Here is a 6,000-nt window from a genome sequence, read left to right as displayed (position 1 = left end):
TTAAGTTGCAATACAGCTTGGAAAACTAATAAGCTGAGAATCTGTGGGAATTGTATTCAAGTGTTTGAAATCTTGTAAAAAGAGCAATTACTAGCTTTCCATGTCAAAGGCAGTATAAGCAGTAAGTGGCCTATCATTTAATAAGGGAGATTTAAGGTACTGGGAACCCACTTACACAAGTATAAGCTATTAGGTTATTCTAACATAAGGGAAGCACATAAAGCCAAGATGAGGGAGACAAAGAACAAACAAACGAGTGTTGCAGGTTCTGAAGAGCAGATATTCTTGATACTCATTTTTTTAAGTACTATCAGCCTTGAAACTAAACAATAGTCCTATACACCTTTCTTGATGCTGACTGATGTTCTAAAGATTAAAACTGCAATAGTAAGAGTTGCAAGGAAGTTGGAAGAATTAAAAAAAAAAACCCACCCTTAAACCTGCTTCATACAGAAAAATGTAGGTTTTGAAAATAAAAGTAGAATAGAAAGCCCACGTTGTTCTCTGCATTAAATAAATTTCATTCCTAGATAGTAACAGAAAAAGTCAGGATTCTCTTGGTCCCATGTGGGAATCTAGGCTCTCTATATACTGTATGGAGATAAACTGTATTTGTACTGTATTTGCCAATATATATTACATCCTTGCCCTTACAAAAAGAAAATCATTTAACTACAACCATTTTTATTTAGTCTTTGTTGTGCAGTTCTTCACCAGGTTGCTAATCTTTTCTTTTCGTTTTCAGTTGCTCAGCAGACTTCAAGTTAAACCTGGCCAAGAAAAAAATAAACCAAACTCATCCCTGTAACTTCACATATATTTGTCCACAATAATAGAATATATTCTGTGGGCACGCAGAGAGTAATTTTCAGCTAATAACTCTAGTTTAAAATAGACTAAGACTTTTAATAGTAGATTATGATATATCTATTTTCTCCAGAGGTATACCAACTTTTCACTCCAGAAGATTGAGTCTGAAAACAAAGCCTTGAACTTTTGAGTGATGAACAAAAGTTCATGGAACCAAAGTAATAGGACAACAATAAATGCAATTACAAATGTACTATAGACTATCTAACCAAAGTTTGCAAGAGATTTAACCAAAAGACATTTCCATATAAAATCTCTTCCACCTTTAACCATGATTGCTTGGAGGATGTACAAAGTTTCATTAAGTTACATTTTGATTTCAAATGATTAAAACACACCAATAATCAAGGAAGCCTGAAAATATACAATGCTGTAGGAGTCAAAGCATAAGCAAACTCAGAGGAGAATCATGAAAGTATACGGAGAGGTTAATTTTTATACAGAATATATTAACAATACTTAAAAAGAAATACTTTTTCCAACTACTCTTTCAGTTACTTCCACATTCATAAAATTTAACACCACACTGCTTCCATAGGCATTAATTTGATGACTGATGCGTACATGCGTATTTGACAAAAAGTCAGATCTAAAAAGCAAGATTAACTTTTTGCCCTCTGTGGACATTCAAGATTAAGTAGATTTATTCAGAAACAAGGCACAGCTGATACCAGCTGAGCCAGGGGAGACCAGAAGGATGCACACCATCGCTCCTCCCCGCCCACATGCAGCACCCCTTTTGTATCAGTCTACCAGTCGATATGCATCCTTCCAACTTCTGACCTAACATCTGTAATTTTTCTAAGCATTATGCAGCAGGATTACTGTCTGATTTTTTCTAAGGGCATTGTGTAGCTCCAAAACTGACTTGAGATGATAAGCAATATTTCCCTCATTGATAATTTGTACATTTCGTCACACAAAGTGATTAAAGTGAACCATTAACTGTGAAAGAGAATGAGAAAAGATTTGTACATCTGAGCACAAGATTATGGAAACACAGCACCCTTCACTGAGATCACGTGTTATTGTGAAAGATTGTTAGTTTTAGCACAGTTTTAATGTTTTTCTAGGTGTAGGAGGTACTAAAAATCAACTGGAAAATCAACTGTACTGAATCCAATGCCATTTGAAATTGAATGCAACCCATTCTTGGATGCTTGTTTTGCACTCTTATTTTCTTTCTGGCTGGAATGTCAAAAAAAGAAGCAGGTCTAATCTTAAAATAACTTAAAGGGGAAGACAAGACTTTCCAGGCTTTTATCATGTGAAAGAAGAGTTAAACTTGATTAAGTAAAAACAAGCTATTATGAATTAATAGTGCAGCCTGAGCTGTCAAGTCCTATAAACTTCAGCATGTTCCTTCCACTTTTTGTCATGAACATGCAACATCTCTGGAGATTTTCCAACAACCATCTTCACCTCAACCTTATAGCAAGACTTTTCTTTTATGGTGTACAAAACACTACGCAGAACAAATAGCACGTGACATAACAGTAACACCCTCAACGCTCATCACAGATAGAGTTTATTTTTATATTTCACCTAAGTCCCTTTTTTCACAAAGCATTCTTTATCCTGTAGCAAAAACTTCACATATAATTAATCAAAATTAGGAATCCTGTGACTGTTTCTTTCAGTCAGATAGTCTCAGATCTCAGAACCACCACCAAAAATCTGTTAAGCCCTTTGTAGTCCATGATGAACATTTTCAAGTTGAGAATAAGGAAAAACTTCGATTTAATAGTGCTTCTGCCAAAATAAATTTTACTTCTTATTAGACAATCTCTAAGAATTTGCTTGTTTTGCATACACCACTGAAACAATTTTACCTTAAGTTACGTGAACAGTAACAAAATTTTTTTCACATCCACTATATTGTGCCTTTTCCCAACAGATCAGTCGAGTGTAACACATTTCACAGCATTACCAACAATATGGGAATTTCAAACACTTCAGGAGCAATGTTTTTACTTAATCTGTATTTTGTTTGGCAATTATTAAAAAAGAAAATATATACACTTCAGATAAAGTCTCAAATATCTGCAGAAGGCTTGCTCTGCTCTACTTAAATATCTTTTAAACAGATTTCAATATAATTAGAGCAGTTTGAGCATGTAAGCAACTTTTTTGACACTTCACCACATTGAAACAGCACGTATAAGTCTGCATATGCCATTAAACACACTGAATTTCTACCTCCAGAGCGAGTAAACAGCTAAATGACTTCTCTACAAATATCATGTAAAGACAAGTTCTCAGTGTTTCTAGCACCCCCATACACACAACTGCCAGACCTGAGTTATTCCTCCATTCTCCTACATCTCCACTATGGACACACCACACAGCCTTACTTCTCAGCTGTGAACTTCACTTCCTCCTCACCAAACATTCTCTCTGACACAAGATAACTTATTTCTGGATCATGTTTCTGTGAATGTTTTTTTTCAAAGCCTAGAGTTCTGAATTTATTATTTTCTTTCATCACCCAATTCACTTTGACATGAGGGAACGTTTCTGAGATAAATTCACTTGCCTTAGTATCCACTAGGCCACCTTCAAGCCTTTGAATATTTCCAATCCTGTTCCCTCAGGTCTTAAGGCACTAGAGGGATCCTATACCGTGGGGATCTACAGCATAAATAACTAAGCAAAACACAACAGAGTTTTTCTTTGGAAGGTGACAGAGAAATCCCCTACCCTCCTCCCTAAGCGCATCCTTCTCTCGCCCAGTGTGCAGCAGCCCAGCAACTACACTAGAAAGATCTAGAGGCTCATCCTTTCCTCAGGCAGTGAAAATTCAATCCTCTTTCCATTCACCAGACCATCACTAAACATGTGGCTCAGCCTCCTCGCCAGCTACAGACTGACAAACCCACGGGTTTCACTTACCTCCACTTCAGAAGGACTCTTTCCTTCCTCTCTTAACAAGATTTTTCCAGTTTTCAGCCTCAAGATGCAACATTGCAGCACTGGTACTGCTACAGAGAGGGCCCGTGTCAGTGAATACCCAAGACCAAAATGTTGCAAGTAACAACACATCACCCAGGTGCAGCTGAGAAGAAATTTTAACTAATTAGGAAGCAGGTGCACATGATCTGCCCAATGTAACACCTGTTATATGTTACAACACCTCCAGCTTGTTTGCTTCAGATAGCATAGAGGGAAATATTTTCAGGCTAATACTGGGATTTGTTCATGCAAATCATCATTGATCAAATAAGAGTTGTTAAGATTAAAAGTGCAAACTCAGATTAATAGGAAAACAAAATCTTCTCTTTCTTTCATTTTACAGATACTTGTAACATTGTTATTTCTAAATTTCTTTAGAATTATAGATTTCTTTAGAATTAAATTTCTTTAGAATTATAGATTATAACTCGTGCTTGAAAAAATGAAGTGTTAGGCTAAGAAAGTTTTTTTTCTGCTTAGTTTCATGCTAAAGCTTAATTTCAGTTTCCTCTTTCTTTCTTGGAAAACACATTCCTAATTAATTATATTGGAAATGTTTAAAAGCTTTTCAAATCCTCTGGACTTTCCTGCGCTCTTTCTTCCTGTATCCTATCTGTAACATAGAAGTTGTTTTAAAAAGCAGTATTGTTTTAGTGTCTAGTTTATCACAAATTTCTCATCACAACTATTAAAGTCATTTCTGCTGTGTGCTTTAACGTGCAGTTCAGACTACTAACATCCAATCAAAATTTCCATTCAACTCTTTTAGAAAGGAGTAAAAGCTTGATCTGAAAATTAAATCAGGTATTGTTACTGTTTTTGAAATTTAACTAGAGCAAACTATATTTCTTCTCCTCTTGCTTTAAACTAAAAATCTTATAGCTTTCATGTTCCTATCTTGCTAATAAATTCTGTTATTCTTTGCAGACTTTTTATTCTCTTGCAATAAGATCATAGTTTTATTATTTTTACCTGTTATCTTCTTGTAACATTCTAACAAAGCCATGTGAAAACGATGCCTGTACCCAGGGGAACAAGTAACTTCAGATTCTCATTATTTTCTCTACAATCAATATTTACCAAATAAAGAAGAAAGAAATTGCAAAATGAAAATCTGTTACAATTTATTTTCAATCACTTTTTATTTGTAGAATTAATGTTTATTAAAGGAGAATAGATTTGCCTCTGCTTAAATTTGACCTTCAAGTGTAAGATTTAATAGGCCAGAGATTAAAGTAAATCACTGTGGTTTGCTCATTCTTTTTTGTTAGGAAAAACTGTGAAGAGGAAATAAAACATGAAATAAAAACAGAAGGCAGATTATGAAAAAGTATGAGTAAAAGAAAGAGTAGGCTAGAAGCTATTTAAAAATAAAATAATTGCAATATTTTATTGTTTTTATGTACTCCTCACCTGGTACATGTAAAAAGTAATCTCAAAAGAACATTATCTGTGGGGCAATTCCTTAGAGATCACAAAACTTCCAAGCAATTTAGTTACAATATTGTAATTATATTTATTAATAAATGTATAGATAATAAGAAGCATAAAATCTACTATTAATTGTATCTAATATAATCATGAATTGTTTGCTAATATAATAAAAAGTATAACGCCTTTGAAAAAGAATATTAAAGAAACCTTTCCTGTAATGCTCTGTCACTGTGTGGACAAAGCAGATACTGATACTTTTTCATTTAAAATAAAACAAACAAAACAAAAATGTTTTTAAATTAAAAAAACACTCCAGATTTGCATATTTATCTTTGACCCAAAATAACAGAATTTCTGAATTTCTTTCGGGCAATCTGTATTTCGTAACATGAATTCATTTATCAGAACTTAGCTTTGGACACGGCATATTCTTTTAAACTAAGCTCAAATATGTATTTTAACCATAAAGACCTCTTAGGTTGAGGGAGAAGAAAAAGGAGAAAAAAAAAATTCTCATTAGAAACCTGTGTGAGATGTTTCAGTTTGTCTTCAAGCAGAGAGCACATACCCCCTCTTATTGCAGCTTGACACTTCAATCTCTGCCTAGACCAAGTGTAAATCTAGGTTAAAAAGCAAACAAACAAGTAAAAATGAGAGTGCTGGCTCAATCAGGGCCTCAGTACAGGGAAGAGAGAAGGCTCATTTTAGGTCCTGTACAGTTTCTTATTTCATCCATCCTGCCTC

The 6,000-nt window shown here is 34.3% G+C and overlaps 1 protein-coding gene across 3 annotated transcripts in view; it reads right to left on the bottom strand.

Annotated features, from left to right (window-relative positions):
• Window positions 1-6,000, bottom strand: part of KCNIP4 (potassium voltage-gated channel interacting protein 4) — a 284,967-nt gene that overhangs the window by 126,981 nt on the left and 151,986 nt on the right. The gene's annotated exons all lie outside the window — the stretch shown is intronic.

Source organism: Meleagris gallopavo, chromosome 4 (assembly GCF_000146605.3).
Source record: "Meleagris gallopavo isolate NT-WF06-2002-E0010 breed Aviagen turkey brand Nicholas breeding stock chromosome 4, Turkey_5.1, whole genome shotgun sequence".
In the NCBI taxonomy this organism is placed as follows: Eukaryota; Metazoa; Chordata; class Aves; order Galliformes; family Phasianidae; genus Meleagris; species Meleagris gallopavo.
The sequence above is the reverse complement of the archived record's forward strand: the minus strand, read 5'-3'. Positions and strand labels throughout refer to the sequence as shown.